Genomic DNA, 20,383 nt, shown 5'->3' with positions numbered 1-20,383 from the left:
ATGCCCGAGGCAGGATTCGAACCTGCGACCGTAGCGGTCTCACGGTTCCAGACTGCAGCGCCTTTAACCGCACGGCCACTTCGGCCGGCGCAGAAAAAGAGCATCTAGTTCTTGCTGTATAGTTTAATTCCTTATATACGGTTATGTTAAATAAGTAATGCAACACATGTCTTCTGAAAGGCAGCCGCGCGGAGTAACCGCGTGGTCTTGAGCGCCTTGTCACGGTTCGCGCGGCTCACCCTGTTGGAGGTTCGATTCCTCCCTCGGGCATGGGTGTGTGTCTTGTCCTTAGCGTAATTTAGTTTAAGTTAGATTTAGAAGTGTGTAAGCCTAGGGACCGATGACCTCTGCAATTTGGTCCCATAGGAACTTAACACAAATTTCCAAAAATTCTTCTGAAAACATGTTAGTTTTATTCAGGATTCTAATACAAAATATCATTCCTCACTCTTCTGGCTACAAAACACTATTTTTCAACATAATTTGCGCACACTGTGACGGCCTCACGCCGCATTACTGGGAAGGCCTGTATGCCCACATAGTGCCACTCTACTGGGCGACGTCGAAGCCAACGTTTTGCCATATCAATAACCTCCCCATCATCCACGTACTCTTTCCCGCTGAGAGCATCCTTCATTGGGTCAGACAGATGGAAAGTGCGAGATCCGGGCAGTAGGGTGAATGAGGAAGATTTCTGAGCTTCTTTCGGGTGCGCAGAATTGTCTGAGGCCTGACATTGTTACGGTGAAGAAGAAGTTCATTTACGTTTTTGTGGCGACGAACACTCTGATTTCGTTTCTTCAGTTTCCTGTGGGTAGCGTAATACGCTTCAGAGTTGATCGTTTCGTCACGAGGGAGGACATCAAACAAAATAACCCAATCAGAGTCCCAAAAGAGTGTCGTCGTGAATTTAGTGGCTGAGGCTGCGCCTTTCAACTTTTTCTTTGGAGCAGAGGTGGTGTGGCGCTACTCCATGCTTGCGTTTTGTTTCCGGTGTAAGTAGGCTGTTTATGTTTTGTTATTGGCAACGTTACGTAGCGCTCTGTATGAAAATCACTGGCTGTGCTGTGTGCAGTCTGTGGCTAGTTTGCATTGTTGTCTGCCATTGTAGTGTTGGGCAGCGGCAGCTGGATGTGAACAGCGCGTAGCGTTGCGCAGTTGGAGGTGAGCCGCCAGCAGTGGTGGATGTGGGGAGAGAAATGGCGGAGTTTTGAAATTTGTCATGAACTGCTATATATATTATGATTATTAAGGTAAATACATTGTTTGTTCTCTATTAAAATCTTTCATTTGCTAACTATGCCTATTAGTAGTTAGTGCCTTCAGTAGTTTGAATCTTTTATTTAGCTGGCAGTAGTGGCGTTCGCTGTATTGCAGTAGTTCGAGTAACGAAGATTTTTGGTGAGGTAAGTGATTTGTGAAAGGTATAGGTTAATGTTAGTCAGGGCCATTCTTTTGTAGGGATTTTTGAAAGTCAGATTGCGTTGCGCTAAAAATATTGTGTGTCAGTTTAAGCACAGTCGTATATAGTTCTTCAAAAGGGGACGTTTCAGCGGTTCAGGCTGATGAACCAGTGTTTCATAACCTGTGACGATGTTCATGACTGTCACAATCATCTTCGTAATGCCCAATCAATTCCCCACAGTTGGTCCTTCATTGCTCTTTATGGTCTTGTGTTAGGTGGCGAGGAACCCCGCGGGCCGGCCGCTGTGGTAGAGCGGTTCTAGGCGCTTCAGTCCGGAACCGCGCTGTTGCTACGGTCGCAGGTTCGAATCCTGTCTCGGGCATGGATATGTGTGATGTGCTTAGTTAGGTTTAAGTAGTTCTTAGGGGGCCGATGACCTCAGATGTTAAGTACCATAGTGCTTAGAGCCATTTGAACCGTCTGAATTTGAATCCCGCGGGCACACGGCTTTGAGCACCCCAACTGGTGGACGAGTGTATCGGCACTACCAACAGAAACGTCCAGTTGTGCAGCGAGGTGTTTGATTGCGGTCTGTCATCATCTGGAATTAGAGAGTAAGCGCGTTCCAAGAATGCATGGGTAACAACTGTGTACGGCCAGCCAGCACGCGGCAGATGGGACAGATGTTTCACGTAACACTCGCCGTGCTTCTGTTCACTGCCAGGTCTCTGTAGACATTCTGCAAGCGTCTATGAATATCTCCGATTTTTCTGTTTTACGCCAAAAGAAACTCAATGACAGCGGTCTGCTTGGAACATAACTCCGTTACAGACGCTATTTTAAAGACCACGTGTCGCAACTTCATGAAGCAATAGAGGCTGAAGCGGGGATTTTCCACGATGTCCCACAACAAATTCCGCAATTTTTTCAGCCTAAACTGGCCGACAAAGAATGTGTTGCATTACTCATTGAACGCCTTTCGTAGTTATGTTTCAAGAAGATTCATATGATTTGCAAGAGTATGTTTATTACATGAATGAAGATAAAAACTTCGGGCGAATTCTTACTAGCACATCATAACTAGAAGTTTACCTTGGTGCTTGTTGTAATTTCCCGGTTCATGTGGTTGCCACCAGGGAGCCTCCTGGTGTAGGTAGCTCCCTCCCTTGTTCATTACTCAATCCCGACAACTTGCCGAAAATTTCGTTTTTCGACAAGACGGGGCGGTACCGCACTGAGAGCGCACGTGAGAGCGTTTCTTAAGAATGAGCTGCCTCAACAATGAATCGGCAGTAAGTGATGTAAGGATCTCACATGGCACCATTAGCCGCCAAGGTCGCCCGATTTCAAGCTAAGTGATTTTTTTTTTTTTTAATGTGGAGGTTTGTGGGAGGCTCCGTATGTGAGTCTCCCCTTCTAACAGCATCGGGTGGTCTTAGACAACACAAAGCAACCAACAGCAACGCTCAAAAAAGTATGCGACGAGACTGACTAGCGTCTGGGTGTAATGTAGGTGTCTAGCGGAAGGCGCATTGAACATTTGTGAAACATAAGTGAAAACTTGTGTCCTAAACGTAGTTTGTAGGTGTCGCTTATGTTTTGGCACCGCGGCTTGGCAGTTTTTTTGGAACACAAAGAACAATACGCAATGGCGACAATGACAGCCCCCCAAAATGGTTGAAGAAGCTTGAGAAAAATGTAATTTTATTGAGTCTGTTTGGAGATGTTGTCCTGATTGAAAAGAGCAGAGCTAGTTAGACTACATTTTTTCGCAGATGCGGCTTATTATTTTGCATCTCCTTTTTCGTTGTGCACTTCCATCCATGTCAGTTTTCACTATTAATTACGATACGCTGTGCATAGGAACCTCGTACAGCGTGACAATTATTGAACTATATGAAAAGCACTCCGTCATCAGGCCACAAGTGGCCCATTGGAACCATCCGACCGCCGTGTCATCCTCAGATGAGGATGTAGATAGGAGGGGCATGTGGTCAGCACGCCGCTCTCCCGGTCGTTACGATGGTTTTCTTTGACCAGAGCCGCTACTATTCGGTCGAGTAGTTCCTCAATTGGCATCACGAGGCTGAGTGTTCCCCGAAAAATGGCAACAGCACACGGCGGCCGAGATGGCTACCCATCCAAGGGCCGGCCACGCCCGACAGCGCTTAACTTCGGTCATCTGCGGTAAGGCCGTTACCAATTATATGAAAAAAAAACGTAAATTAGTTACAAACTCCGACATGTACACTCAACATCTAAACGTCACTACAGATAATCGGATTTAGGTTACGACATGTTCGATATGCCTGCCATCATTAACGATGATGTGGCACAGACGTATAGCGAAATCCTGAAGTGTTGGAACATCGATGCAGTCGATGACCTCCTGAATGGCAATTGTCAGGTCAGCAATAGTTTTGGAATTATTGCTGTACACCTTGTCTTCAATATAACTCCAAAAAAAGGAATCGTATGAGTTCAGATCCATAGAAAATGGCGGCCAATCGAGGCCCATGCCAGTGGCCTCTGGGTATCCCAGAGCGAGAATGCGATCTCCAAAGTGTTCCTCCAAGACATCAAACACTCTCCTGCTTCGATGAGGTGGAACTCCGTCTTGCATGAACCACATCTTGTCGAAATCAGGGTCGCTTTGGATAATGGGGATGAAATCGTCTTCCAAAACCTTCACATACTGTTCGGTAGTCACTGTACCATCAAAGAAGATCGCACTGATCATTCTGTGAATGGACATGGCACAGCACACAGTCACCCATTGAGGGTGAAGAGACTTCTCGATCGCGAAATGCGGATTCTTAGTCCCCCAAATGTGCCAATTTTCTTATTGCCGAACCCATCCAAATTAAAGTGGGTCTTGGCGCTAAGCCAAACCATATTCACATCAAAGTCCTCTTGGGCAATAGTGTTGGCCAAACACAACCGCTGTTCCATGGCCCTGGGGCTTAATGGCTGATGGGTTTGAATTTTGGGTGGGGAGAGAAGCAGGTCTTCAACAACAATTTGTCGCAGTGTCTCTCGGATCATTCCCGCCTGTCGTGCAGCTCGTTTGATAGATTTCCTGGGGTTGGTTTGAAACACAGCGTCTCTGAAACTTGCGAATCAAATTCTTCACTGTTAGCTTTCTTGGACCGGTTGTTTTCAGCTAGAACTCGGTCGCAAAGTTCCTTCGAGCAGGAGTTGGGTTGTTATTGTTCGTATGCTAGGTCTTCACATGCGCTATACGCTGTAACGTGACATTCACACGTGAAAATGGCCGACAACAACAAGACTCGTGCGCATGCGTATACTAGTTCCAATCATGCCCGTAGCCAACCGTGCACTTTGAACGTCCTAACGCAACCCGTTCAGAAGCTATGGCGATTTTATTTCGTACAGTTCAGTTACTCTGTACTTGGCCGCCTCTCTCAATGTAACGTCCCAAACGGCCGCTGCTTATTGTGCACGTTCTCTATAGAAATCATACATCCGATAGCGTCCCTCTCAGCTTGCGCCTCAAGTGGTGGCTTGTGTCGCTTGGGCCTTAAACCATCCCTGAATAAGAGATCTGTTCAGCCAACGTTGTAATTGATATATCCGAGCAACAAAATACACGAGAGTTGCTGAAAGACGTTTACGTGGCTTGATATATCGAAGCTCTCTTCCAGCCATCGACTCTCTCATTGCACAAGGCAAGAGCTGGTCGCATTGCATAACAAGTCCACTGTATCAGAGTAATTAAAAAAGGTGACCGCACAAGAAAATAATCAAGGTAAAAAGTCTCCAGGACCGCATCAGCGTTACAGGTCGTCTGAAAGGTAATACGACTTCTCGGCTCAGTCCGGCAACTAACACTTGTTTTACATTCCACTCTGCAGCGAAATGATCGAAATAGACTAATAGTTTGCAATGGGTCAAGACAACTCGACGATTATAAATACAAATCGGTATGTGTGTGCTTACCATTAACCGAATGTCCCTAAGAGCCATCATCCTTCTGCCTAACCGAAACATTCAGGAAAGGCAGACAATCGTCTTCCTCTAAACCCGTACCGAACCGGATGTTCTTATTATGAAGTTGAGATGATAAACTCCATTCAGACAGGCCTCGGGAAGCCAACGGTACCGTCCGGCCGCCGTGTCATCCTCTCAGCCCAGGGGCGTCACTGGATGCAGATACGGAGGGGCATGTGGTCAGCACACCACTCTCCCGGTCGTTGTCAGTTTTCGTGACCGCAGCCGCTACTCCTCAGTCAAGTAGCTCATCAGTTTGCCTCACAAGGGCTGAGTGCACCTCACTTGCCCACAGCGCTCGGCAGACCGGACGGTCACCCATCCAAGTGCTAGCCCAGCCCGACAGCGCTTAACTTCGGTGATCTCACGGGAACCGGTGTTACCACTGCGGTAAGGCCGTTGGCTGAGAAGGTAAAGAACACCACTAACTCATCTTATCAATGAGGCCATACACTAGGCTTAAAAAACTTGTACACAGCGCGTACAGTCTCAGGTGCAGATAGAATACCAAAGAATACCAAAAGAGATCGCCCACCTAAAGACAATATTCACGGAAAGTGGATATCCTACGCAGCAGGTTAACAGGGCACTATAGGTTAAAACCAAGAACTTATATACGTGAACATCCTATTTACTAATAAGTACATCTTTTTGTACATAGTTCTTTCGGATTTTACCTGACTGATGTGAGCTGTAGGCGGAGCCTGGAGTATTTAAGAAATAGCAGTGCCGCTCTCTCCAGTAGTTGACTACTGTCATTCAGCGGTTCGTGCTCCGTGTACAACCATTGTCCATCGATATGGGCTTATCTATGTATTGTAATGATTAGCTAATTTAAAATTCTATGTATTTATCCCTCTAATTTATATCCTGTATCACATTACAGTTTTGAATGTCTGAAGATAATCATCTGATGATACAAAGCGGTCACCTTCTAATAAATGTGCCTTTGCGATCTATACTGTTTTATAAATAGTTCCAAATATTCTATTTTGATCTCTGACTCGCCAGCAATGTTTTCAAAAATATCTACTGCTGCCTGACTCCTCTGTCATGATTTTGTCAAAGGAAACAAGTAAAAACGTCACAGATACATTCTGTCACATAGATTTAAACCATTCGGCTAATTAGCTACATTAGTAAAGGGAGTTGTCAGAGCATTATAAGAATAATAATCAAATGAGACATAAAATCGTCACGAAGTATTTAACGTTACAGTACTCTGATCTGTCCACAACTGTTTAGTAAACATGGTGAGATAACGTTTTTATGTAACCTTGTGAAGTACATGCGGTGTAATACAAGAGACTAAACCATGACTGAAGGCCACATGGAAGCTATAAAAATCCAATTAAACCTACAATAACCACTTTCAGAGTAGGAATGAAGCTTTACGACCGTGAAACAGCAAATATTGACTTTATGTAGAATACTCTTGACAAATTAAGCAAAGCAGGCAAGCTGAAATAAAGCCAGGTAAAATGAAATAATGCGAGCATGACAGGAGGACCGACTTGAACATATTTAGGCAAAAGTAACAGTTCGAACATTATATTCGAAGTTTCGTCATACAAATGAAGCTGATAATTACCCAGTTACAGTGTTTATCAATACTAAGGACATTGTCTTGCCGGATGAAATGAAATGAAATGTCGTGTGACGAGGGCCTCCCGTCGGGTAGACCGTTCGTCTGGTGCAGGATGGGAAATACAGTTTTTGTTCGTTATCGACAGAGTTATTGCGCCACACTGGAGGCACCCCGGATCTCGCTCAACGCATTTTCCCCCCTTTTAACATCTAATACATGGAGCAAGCGAGTGAAAGCACAAAATACATCAAGCTGCAATATTACAACACAGTCATCAAACCATAGCATGTTTATGGGGCTGAGACACTCATTTCAGATAGAAAGAGAAACACTGAAGAAATCCAAAAGAGTGAATGAAAACTAATCAGGATAATTTTAGATCGATTTATACTGTAGAAGGCACGTATGGAGTAAGAGCAAATAAAGAAACTGAAAAGTATAGCAAGCTGTATACGGATATGAAATGCAAACTAAAATTCTCTAGGCATATTAAATTAATGGAACCTACCAGATTAACCAGACAAGTTGTGGAGTTCTATGAAACTCGCATAAAGCAAAAAATGAAACAGTGAAACGGATCAGTGCAGCGAAGGAAGACCCTGAGGAAGCAGGTATAACGCAACTTGATATACGGGGCAGAAAAGGCACGACTGGAAAGTTGGCCTGGAACAACCAGAGATGATCGGGACAAGATGGTTCGACTAACCGAAAACAGCCCTTTCTGAAAGAAAGAGAGTAGTCTGAGCACATAGAAAAGCTAATACAAACCTCTAAAACTGCTCCACGTTGTACATCGCGTGGTCCTGTGGTTCCAGAATTGAATAATAATAGCGCGAACAATATATCCATACATACTGTAAAAATGGATTTAAGTATAATGATGAGCTAAAACATTATGACTACCTATTCAAAAGCGGGTTGGTCCACCTCTGAAACCCAATTCAGCAGTGATCGACGAGTACTTGATTAAGTTTCCAGAGGTTTGTGGTACCAGATGCCTAAGCAGAGGTCACACACTTCCCGTAATTTACGGGCGGTTGGTTTGTGGGCGAGGAGCTGGCGTTCAGTAGCATCCCAGATTAGTTTCATCAGATTCACATAAGCCTATGTGGGGTGTGTGGTGTCACCGCCAGACACCACACTTGCTAGGTGGTAGCCTTTAAATCGGCCGCGGTCCGTTAGTATACGTCGGACCCGCGTGTCGCCACTATCAGTGATTGCAGCTTTTACACGGCAGGTCTAGAGACACTTCCTAGCACTCACCCCAGTTGTACAGCCGACTTTGCTAGCGATGGTTCACTGACAAATTACGCTCTCATTTGCCGAGACGATAGTTAGCATAGCCTTCAGCTACGTCATTTGCTACGACCTAGCAAGGCGCCATTATCAATTGCTATTTATCTTGTGATGCATGTACCGTCAGACCGATGTTCACCAATTATGGATTAAAGTTAAGTATTCCAGAAGCTACGTACTTTATTTGCTAGTATCCATTACTTGACCTATTCCAGACCTCACGCCAGCCTGCGTGAGCTTAAACGCGTGCCTTTCGGCTTCCTCCAAACCCCGTGGATTGGCTCCTGCCAATTCACAACAGGGGGAACTGCACATTCAGAATACTAGACAGCGTAATTATAACATTTCGCAAATCATATTTGGGCAAACTATAAATAATAACATGAGGTTGCAAAATTGTTCGAAAGAAGTACTTAGACGTCATTGTATAACCTGGTAGATTGTAAGAATAGTACATGGAAAAGTTTACCACAATAGTTGTGTAATGTGGATGCTTATTCTAGAATTGCGAACAACTGTGTAAGTTGAAATGATAAGTTTAATGTCGCAAATTTTAGCACAAAAATTACAGCTTTTACACAGTTTTCAACTCGACAACTTAAAAACAGAGCAATGGATAACGCATCTCGCCAACATAAAAAAGTGAGATAATCCTATACACAACACTATTAAACATTAGCTCTCTGAAAGAACATTAATCCTAAGCAGAATAATATGAAAGTCTAATCGGAATTTTCTTTACAAAATTGCTCCTACACTTACGTTATGATGTTGAGCAGTACTACGAAAACCGTCCGAGGCTGGTTCAAAGTTCGGTACTGTTTAGGATGACAATCAAGTCTACGGTGGATGGTTAGTTATGTGACAAATTTGAGCGCAAGATTACCCAAGGCTCGAGTTTACAGTGGACGCAAGCTGGTTTACGCATCTGCACGCAGTATTCACCTTAAGCTGCGACGAGCTACCGACTGCAAGGCCGCTCTCTCCCGCTGAAATTCCTATAAAACTAATCTGGTCTTTGCTGAACTTTCCAGCAGCAATTTTCCGTATGTTTCTCGTTATACGAGAAAACATGTAATAATCCCTAGTGTTTGTAGGTGGCGATATACACGCACATGATTGGAGCAGCATACATATTATAGTGCCCTCTTTGTTCTCGCAAGAGCAGTTAACTAATTTGGCTGGTTAGTTTCTCCGCAGTTGGAGCTAAATGTTGTTACAGTTAATTTCTAGCTGGATTGCAGCCGCTGTGAACGCAGTGTCCACACAAATTTCTTCTCTGCGTCGTATAGAGCGTTAAGCGCTCAATTCTGCACTTGCCGCCAGTTCAGAGAAGAGCTCTCGAAAATTTCTCTCTTGTCCTACTAATGACAGAACTTCCCCCCCCCCCCACTTGAGTTCATTCATTCTTCATGTCATGGCCTTTTTCGACCAATAGGAGCGATCCTCTTATTTTGTGAAAACTCTCTACCAGTCGCAATGTCCCTTCTATCAAACTGCGTCGAAACTTCAGTATTTTTCTCCTTCCTAGTGCGTTTGCGCCAATCGGACGTTTTGTGCCCATTCTAGATGTCTAAAGTACATTGACCTTTCCGTGTATCGCACTTGCTGGACACGTGATCGAGATGCGTTACTAGTCTTTGTTAATATCCTGTTGGAATTCCGACACGCAGCTTTCTAAAGCTTTTTCTCTGTCCCTTGTGCAGATGTGCCGCTACACGCGGTCCTCCCTCCTGAATCACCTGGTCTCGGTCGTTTCCCTTCCTCCTGCCACCCCTTTAAGTGGTTTCCGTCATAACCCCTGCGATCCCTTCATTACACCGGTGTCTGCCTGGCTTTTCAAACTAAAAACGACTCGCGTTGCCTGTTCCACTTTCCGCTCAAAGGTATGCATTGTATAGGAACAGTGTGTTAATTACCATTGATTGACTGTCATCCCTTTTTGCTGTTACATACTGATAGGCAAATGTTCTCATAACTACCGAATTACGTTAGGTGTCATATTCACCTTCTCATTGCGATGTATAAAGCTCTCATGTAAGGTGTGAATCTGACCATTTATTCTGCCACCTTACAGTTGGCATCATATCAGACGTGTAAGTTAAAAGTTTGTGTATTCTAGTTAACAATAAAATTTATGATCAAAACCTGTGAACAATAAGAACCCATTATTTAAAATGTATACATGTAGTGTTTAAGACTGTTCACAATGACTGTCGCTTCCCATACAAGTACAACTAATCCCAGGAATACACTGCAATGTACACCCTAATTTAGATATGCATTGCATTGTTATAAGTTCTGATCATAATATAATAAACAAGACCTAATCGCTAATTATCTATAATGACCAGTATCTGTGATTAATTCTCTAAAGCTAAGAAGTATATGCAAGTTATAGGTACAAAGCATAAGCCTCAAAAATGCCTGGGTTAAGTGAATTTATACGTAGCCTAAAAACTTTTGAGCAGAAGTCTAGATTAAAACCACATGAAAAGTATGATGGCTAGTTCGATGTCTAGATCACAATTAGAAGATATAGCAACAACTGATATATCAAACTTCCTGGCAGATTAAAACTGTGGGCTGGATCGAGACTTGAAATCGGGACCTTTACCTTTCACGTGCAAGTGCCCACTGAGCAATCAAAGAACGATTCACGAGTCGTCCCCACAACTTCAATTCTGCCATTACCTCGTCTTCTACCTTCCAAACTTCATAGATGCTCTTCTGTGAATCTAACAGAATTAGCTCTCCTGGAAGAAAGGATATTACGGAGATATGGCTTAGACACAGCCTGGGGGATCTTTCCAGAAGAGCTTTTGTGGTTTGGAAGGTAGGAGACGTTGTACTGGTAGAATTGAAGCTGTGGGGAGGGATTGCGAGTCGCACTTGGATAGCTCAGTCGGTGGAGCACTTGACTGTGAAAGGCAAAGGTCCCGAGTTCGTGTTGGTCTGGTACATAGCTTTAATCTGCCAGGAAGTTTCATTTCAGTGCACACTCCATTGCAGAGTTAAAACTTCACTCCGGGAACTTAAATATCACTTGATGTCTTGATCTAAGGGGAAATATGAAATGTATTATACCTAGGCTGATATCAGGGTTATTATTATTGTATTAGAACATATGGAATATCTGTTACATATTCTGAGGTCTAGGTCATAATAATAACATGAGAAGAATCTATATATTACTTGAGGTCTAGGCTATTATCTGAGTGCACGAAGAGAATGTTACTAATTTCAGTAGAGGTAAATGACACTGATTTTATAGCATATCATCAAAAATACTGTAAAAGTTACTTTGAGTGAATTCTATTTGCCAATTTAAGATCAAATCAGGCAACTTTCTACTACTGCTGTAAATCTGTATCTATTCTAATAAGCATAGTTTTCTTTCTTTTGGGGCTTTATTGGGGCCTTCATATTATGTTGGACATATGTGGTTTTATATTTGCTATTTCTCAAGTGCAGCCCAAACACAGTTTTATTTTGGGTGCTTGTATGTTTGCAATATCTCATTGAAGAAGAATACTGAGTCTGCCCAATGTAAAACTTATAGCAATTATCACAATTTATATTCACTGGAACTAGTGTACTTATCTTTTTTGTTTTTGGCTATGTGTTGGTGTAATTTTGTTTTTACTGTATTAGCTTTACTGAAGGCAAATTTCACATTAAATTAAACAGTTTCTTCGTATTTCTTTGCGACTCTTGAGTTATGTGTATGACTTGTACCATTTGTCTGTGGTTTTCTGTTTCTTAATTTATCATATATTTTAGTTACTGTATTTTGATCATAGTCACTCGTGATATCTATTTGTTTAATAACTGCTAGTTCTCTTTCAACATATATATATATATATATATATATATATATATATATATATATATATATATATATATATATTAAACAATCTATTGAGTTAAAAATGTTGAAAGAGAACTAGCAGTTATTAAACAAATAGATATCACGAGTGACTATGATCAAAATACAGTAACTAAAATATATAATAAATTAAGAAACAGAAAACCACAGACAAATATATATATATATATACATATACATATACATATATATATATATATATATATATATATATATATATATATATATATATATATATCGTTGTGCAAAATGTCATTTTATATCATTCTGGGAGACACAGTGTGATGTTGATGATATCGCTGCTGGATGGTTCAAATGGCCCTGAGCACTATGGGACTTAACATCTGAGGTCATCAGTCCCCTAGAACTACTTAAACCTAACTAACCTAAGGACATCACACAGATCCATGCCCGAGGCAGGATTCGAACCTGCGACCGTAGTGGTCGCACAGTTCCAGACTGAAGTGCCTAGAAGCTGGCCGAAGTGGCCGTGCGGTTAAAGGCGCTGCAGTCTGGAACCGCAGGACCGCTACGGTCGCAGGTTCGAATCCTGCCTCGGGCATGGATGTTTGTGATGTCCTTAGGTTAGTTAGGTTTAACTAGTTCTAAGTTCTAGGGGACTAATGACCTCAGCAGTTGGGTCCCATAGTGCTCAGAGCCATTTGAACCATTTTTGAAGTGCCTACAACTGCTTGGCCACAACAGCCAGCACTGCTGGATGGTTTTCTGTACATCCTGAAAATGTATTTCCCATTCTGTTTTGTGATGGTAAGCTCTAGGACACTAATAGAACTATTTTCCTTAATTTCTAACATAAATTTAATTTTTGGATCCATATTATTTAATGATGACAGGTAGTTTTGGATAGCTGTTTCAGTACGATTGAATAGGACTAACACGTCATGTACTTATTGTTTGTAATAAAAAGTTTTGGCTTTTATGTCGTTTTGTGTTTGGAAAAACTTATTTTCCATAACGTTGACAAAAAGTTTGGTTAGCGTACCTACTAAACTATTGTTAGTTGCTTGATAATATACTTTATTATTGAATTCAAAATAATTGTGAGTTAATGACAATTCTAAAAGTTCTGCTAGCTCAACCATTTTGCCTAAATAGAGGTTCTTTGATGGAGATACATTTTCTTTAGTACTCTCTAGATACTTGGGATTAGGAACGATTATACATAGATTTCTTGTATCGAATCAAGCTATAATGGAATCATTAGGTACAATAATGTTTTGAAAAACTGTGTAAGCTCATAGCTTTTTTCAGATTTGTTGGATTTTTAAAGGTATAAGCTTCTTTCAACTTCTTATTAAGTAACTTGCTTAATTTATAATTTGGTGAAGTTCTTTTCTCAAGTATCAAATGTACTGATTTATTGGATTTATGTTTCGATTTGAGACTGTAAATGTGGAAGTGAAAAGCTCACAGTCTTAGCAATGTTCCCTTCTTTATCAGAAAAAAACAGAAATTTGCAACTGTCGATTTTCTTCCTAAGGGCACTTAGAGAACTTTTAGTGGGATCATTTTTAATTTCTGCAATGTTATTAGATGCAAAAACGTTTTCACTGTTAGCTACATAGTCATTGTAATGAATAATTGTGGTGTCACCGCTAGACACCACACTTGCTAGGTGGTAGCTTAAATCGGCCGCGGTCCATTAGTACATGTCGGACCCGCGTGTCGCCACTGTGTGATCGTAGACCGAGCGCCACCACACGGCAGGTCTAGAGAGACGGACTAGCACTCGCCCCAGTTGTACGGACGACATTGCTAGCGACTACACGTACGAAGCCTTTCTCTCATTTGCCGAGAGACAGATAGAATAGCCTTCAGCTAAGTCTATGGCTACAACCTAGCAAGGCGCCATTAACCATATCTGGAGAGATTCTCACTTGTATTATCAAGAGCGATGTACCACAACGAATTAAAGTTAAGTATACGAGAAGCTCCGTTCTTTTCTTTATAGCATTCATAACGTATCCTGTTCCAGACTTCACGCCAGTCGGCGTGTGTGTACGCGTGCCTTCCGGTTACCCGTCACTGTGGACTGGCTGCCTTGTCAGTCCACTACAATAATGATGCCAGCAATACTGTTATTGACTTTTGTCACAACTGACTTGTTATCATGCAGTATCATATTTATGGATTTCAGCACCAGAGTTTTCCTGTTATTATGCGAAGGCTTTTTCGCTTCTTTTAAAATGCCATTGGTTTTGACAACAGTATTTATTCTTTGGAACATGTTCATTTTCGTACATTCAGTAGCTATTTTGATATATGCTATAATTCCTTTAGGCTCGTTTGTTTCTAACTCTTCATAAATACTATATTGTAGCTTCTTGATGAATAAGGCCTGTTCATCATTAGAAGAAAAAGAATACCCATTAAACTGACTACCCTTAATGAGAAGTCATGTATTTCTGAGGAATTACTTATACTTTTGGAGGTGGGTTCGTTACACAAGCTTTTAATTTTCTTGTCAGGTCTGAGCTGGATTGATGTTGAAAGGCTACTAACACTTTTACAAATTACCTGTTTCATCTTGATGAACTAATTGTGCGACTACTTGGCTTTCAAATTCTGTTCTAAACGTGTAGCTCTCATGACTGTAAATGTGTTGCGTTTTAAAAATCTCTAATTTGTAACTTAAGCACTAACAATTAGCTTTTACCTTTAATTATTTTAGCTATTCTGGAAGTATTATTAACTGTAACTGTGGCATATAAAGGAGTAATCAGTAGCTGAAGACATCTTTTGTTAAACCCTACGTAAACTGCTTCATTGCCATTTTTTACGGAAAATAGGAAAATATTATAGTCTACTATTGCCTAGAGGCACTATATTTTGATATATATATATTGTTATTGCAATTTGTAGTATACATGAACAATATTAAATAATAATGATAATATATCATAATGAATGTGTCAATTTTTAAAAAGTCAGTCTAATTAACATTGTGTGAAGCAGTTATCCCACCATTAACATGGCATTATTCTCTAGCAGTTTTTTCTGCATAACATGTTAGTGAGGTGAGACAGTGTAAACTCCACTGTATTTTGGCGAAATAAGCAAATTTCAACATGACAACAAGAGAGATGTGTGGGTTTCACTCAAAATTTCGTCACTCATGATGCCTCTCTGAAAGTTACAAATGGTTAAAAAGCCAAGCGAAAATAATTCGCTGCATTTCCATCGAAATTCTTTTTAGATACTAACCAAAGCAGAGGTGACAGACCTTTCTGAATAATTCTGAGTGGAGGACTCTATTTAATATTTACAAAAATTATGGGCTTCAGTTTAGAACGGCACTTCCATTCCAGCGCTCGGTATTTATCCTACAGCGTCTCCCCGTTACCCTCACCATTAACACTGCCCCCCCCCCCCCACACACACACACACATGTCCTGCCAACTGCGCATCTACCAGACACTGTATTTTGCGTGGACTCTATGGGGAACCGACTTTCACATAAAATTTCCTCCCCTTGAAAGGCGTGTGTGTAAATTTTTGTAGGAATTTTTCATTGGTTTGGGTGTCTGTAATCGTGCTTGTAAGCTTAGAATTGCTTTAGACATTCGAACGCAGCCTTGGCAGAGAATCTGTGCTGCATAGAGATGAGTTACAGATGGTCTATGCTCTGCGAAGCTGCGTGGTAGATTTATCTGTTGATCGCGAGAAGAGAGGAGGAGGTAGGCAGCTGAGCTTTGGTGTTATATGTGAACAGTCGAGTATTGGTTTAGTAGCAGTAAGCAGCTGGCAACGAGGATTTTCGTGAATTATATTATGGGTTTATGGAAGATTTATTGCGAAAAAAGGAACTGATTTCACATTGGTTCGCTTATACTCTTTGTGAAGAATGGATTACAGGTAATGGTTAAGTTTGTTTTATCTGGGGCAGCAGTTTGATAATGCAGAATTCCTGGTTCGTCAGACATCCAAATGAGGAATCTTTTTGCTTTTTTGTTAAGATTCATTGATCATTGTGAGAGAAGTGGATTTAAGAATTAGATTTTTGGATTTTATTTAAGGTAGCACTATACATGTAAAGTTTAATTTTTGTAATTCTTTTATTGCAGTTACATGATTTCAAAGAAAGTTTAACTATTATTGAAGTTTCATTAAACGTCATTAAGTCAAATGATATGAGATCGATATTCAATTAATTTTACACAGAATTATTGTTCACATCCCAAGAGTCAATTAATTTTATTTAAAACCATTATCAAAAAATATAACCAAGAATGATATCAATGCTTTTAGAGAAAAAATTGCACCTTTGAGTATCTTAGTAGTTAGATTTCGCAGTTATGTTATCGACAATTTAACTTGAAAAATATAATCAACGTTACAGATTCGCTTTAATTAAAATCAATTTAAACAGATAACTTACACCATGCACGGGAATTACGTAATATGTGTACGAGTACAGGTTGTAAAGCAAAAACGACGACATATGGACGTTTTGGACTGGCCATGTGTCATGCACAGATAGCCAAAGCGGGTAAGGCGACCACTAGCCTAAAGCAGGAAATCCTGATTCGAGTACCAACCCCACAAAATTTTTTGTTGTCATTCACTTATACAGCTGATGATTGTTCGTATTTGATGTATTTAGCATACTTTCTAATACGTTTAACACTGTGCAAGGACTTTTATTTGTGATTAGTAAGGCTGATTAGTTACTTAACGTCTGAATCTTGTAGGCGTCGCTTTTTTACCACATAATTTATGTGATCGGTTTTTATTTTATCTGTTTCCATGTGGTCGCGCGGGGTAACCGCGCGGTCTGTGGGCACCTTGTCACGGTCCGTGCAGCTCCCGCCCTCCCCCCCCACCCCCCCCCCACCCCCACCCTCGTCAGAGGTTGGAGTACTCCCTCGGGCATGGGTGTGTGTGTTGTCCATAGCGTAAGTTAAGTTAGGTTAAGTAGTGTGTAGGCTTAGGGGCCGATGACCTAAGCAGTTTGGTCCCATAAGACCTTACCACAAATTTCCAATTGCCATAAGCATAACAAAAAGTAGATGGCGTCCCCACAAACTTCAGAGCCTTAGCCCGTTTATTAGTAGTTACATTAGAACATTTCATCAAGAACAGCGGGCTCATGATCAACTAGCTAGAGGTGTTTAGCGAGGTGAGATTAACAGATGAGCTGAAAATAGGAAAATAGCAGTGGACAAGAAAAGAATGGTTAGTGCACAGTAGCAGTTTACATAGATACTAGTTCTTTGCTGTGAAGGAAAGAAACCAGGTAGGATAAGCCGAGAGGGAAGCAACGCCAGTGATAACAAAAAAAGCTTCATATCTTCTTGAATGGAAAGTGATTTTGAATAAGACGAAGGTTACAGGGCTTCACAGCCTTATGGAGACAGATTTAGTATTATGCAAAGGTACAACCAGCATATTGAACATATCCAATCTTAAACTGCAATTGTGACATTGTCTTAGACATCTGACGTGTAATGAGAGGTATTGAAAATAACAGTGAGTAAGAAACCAACAAAGGAAACAAAGCATCTGAAAATCAGGGCCAGAGCAATAAATCTATGAATTCCGGGATTTTACTGTCTAATATAGCCTTATTGCTTATATCCCGCTATGGGATGTACAAACAATTCTTCTGCAGGACATTTTGGTTGACCTCGTTTTAAGTTTTTGTACCGGCTGGTTATACTTAAACTGATGGTGTTCTGAGTGCTGCAGTGTGGACCACGTACGAGGTTGATTCAAATGAAACCTGGTCAGTGCGTCTACCTTTGCCTTACACGTAAGGCGGCACCACGTAACGGCGGGTATGGTGGCGCCGTCTATTGGTAGAGATACTGACGCGTGCGCACTGTTTGATGTTGCATAGCGCCGGTGTACTTTCGCGCCGAAGAGAAGGTGGTCAACTTTATCGTCCACTACCGAACATGCAGGCGAGTAAGCAGGAACAACGAGGAGTGATTCGATTTTTGGCGGCGGAGGGAGTTGGAGGCCGTGAAATGTATCGACGGATGAAGGTTGTGTACGGTGAGTACAGTCTGAGTCGTTCGAGTGTTGTGGAATAGCGCAAACGATTCCTTGAGGAGCGAGAGTCACTGGAAGACGATGCTCGTCCTGGACGCGCTCAGCATGTCGTCAAAGTGGAAATGGTTGCGGAAGTGAATACTTTAGTCTTGGACAACCGCATAATCACCGTGGACAGATCCATCGGTTACTGGTTATTAGCGTGGGTACCGACGACACCATAATGCATCAACATTTGAACTTTCGAAACATCTGTGCGCAGTAGGTTCCCCACCAACTGATCGCCGAACAGCGCAACACTCGAATGACGCTGTCTTTGAGTCATCTGCAACGTTATCATGAGGAGGCATATGGCTTTCTGTCGCTTATTGTCACAGGTGACGAAACATGGTGTCACTATTTTGAACCGGAAAGCAAGCATCAGAGCAAGCAGTGGAAACATGCGACTTCACCACCTCCAAAAAAATCAAAGGCCGTGCACACCAGTTCTGGTAAGGTCATGATGTCCTTCTTTTTTGACCACAAGGACCCACTGCTTGTCGAGTTCCTGGAACGGGGGACCACCATCATTGCCCAGCTTTATCAAGCCACTTTACAGAACCTTAGACCAGCCATCAAGTCGAAACGCCGAGGCATGTTGTCAAGTGGCATTATCCTCCTGCATGATAATGTCCGCCCACACACGGCCAATGAGGTGAAGACGACATTGTAGCAGTTTCGGTAGGAAAAGCTGAAAAAAACCACCGTACAGTACCAGATCGGGTTGACGGAGGAGGTAGAGAAGATCCAAAGAAGAGCGGCGCGTTTCGTCACAGGGTTATTTGGTAACCGTGATAGCGTTACGGAAATGTTTAACAAACTCAAGTGGCAGACTCTGCAAGAGAGGCGCTCTGCATCGCGGTGTAGCTTGCTCGACAGGTTTCGAGAGGGTGCGTTTCTGGATGAAGCATCGAATATACTGCTTCCCCCTACTTATACCTCCCGAGGAGATCACGAATGTAAAATTAGAGAGATTAGAGCGCGCACGGAGGCTTTCAGACAGTCGTTCTTCTCGCGAACCATACGCGACTGGAACAGGAAAGGGAGGTAATGACAGTGGCACGTAAAGTGCCCTCCGCCACACACCGTTGGGTGGCTTGCGGAGTATAAATGTAGATGTAGATGTAGACAGTCCCGATGTTTCACTGTGTGAATTTCATGTGTTTGGACCTCTAAAACAAGCTATTTGAGGACATCGATTCGCAAGCGGACGACGAAATGTGTGACTGGGTCCAGGCCTGGATCCGACACCAGTCTATTAGCTTCTTCAAAGATGGAATCGACCGGCTAGTGTCACAATGGGATAAGTGTGCCAAAAGTTTGGCAACTATTTTTGAGTATGTGTGCTGTGTATAACTGCATTTTTGTGTTAATAAAATCGTTACCGTTACTTTACACTAGTGACCGGGTTTCATTTTAATGGCTCTTACACATCGTGGGAAGCTGAAATATTGTAGGTATGTTCATCGATCAGTGCGCTCGCGGCATACAGGTGAAACTACGGCGCTGAAAACAATCAGAATGTGGTGTGGCTGCAGGAAAAGTGGAGGAACGAGCAAACGTTTAACAAAGGTGGTTCTGGCACTTTTTTTAGGATATGGTCACAAATTACAACACGTCACAATATGGTCTCCAGTTTGGCAACGTGCTGAATCAGTAACACCCCATGGTCGACAGTTGCAGAATTTCAAGTGTAATCAGGGTAATATAATGTTGCATACTATCCTTCAGAGTGTGGATATGTCTCTGACAGACGATCTTTCAGATATCCCTACAACTACAAGTAACATGGATTTAGGTCGGGGCCACACATCCAGAAATTGCCTGGAGATGATGCGATCGTTACCAAATGTTTCTCGAAGCAAATCTTTCAAGTGACGTGCGGTATCGCCTCATCTTGCACGAAAATAGTGGTGTGGACACAGTTGTGTTCTTGCAAAGCTGGAATGACATGTTGCACAAGGAGGTCCTTATAACTAGCAGATGTCGTTTTATTCCTAGCAGGGCCACGAGGTGTCATCTCCTCAAAGAGAAACGGACCGAGAATGAAGGAACTTGTCAAACCACACCACATAGTCACAGATGTTGAGTGCAGCGGAGTCTCTGGTAATTCATCAAGGAAAGTGGGACGGCAGCCGAA

General features: G+C 42.1%; 1 pseudogene; it reads right to left on the bottom strand.

The window, feature by feature from the left end:
- Window positions 1–5,702: 5,702 nt before the first annotated feature.
- LOC126204870 (5S ribosomal RNA) lies at window positions 5,703–5,820 on the bottom strand (annotated as a pseudogene).
- Window positions 5,821–20,383: the final 14,563 nt, after the last annotated feature.

This window comes from Schistocerca nitens, chromosome 9 (assembly GCF_023898315.1).
Source record: "Schistocerca nitens isolate TAMUIC-IGC-003100 chromosome 9, iqSchNite1.1, whole genome shotgun sequence".
Classification (NCBI taxonomy): domain Eukaryota; kingdom Metazoa; phylum Arthropoda; class Insecta; order Orthoptera; family Acrididae; genus Schistocerca; species Schistocerca nitens.
Note: the sequence above shows the minus strand (reverse complement) of the source record. Positions and strands in the feature narration are given on the sequence as shown.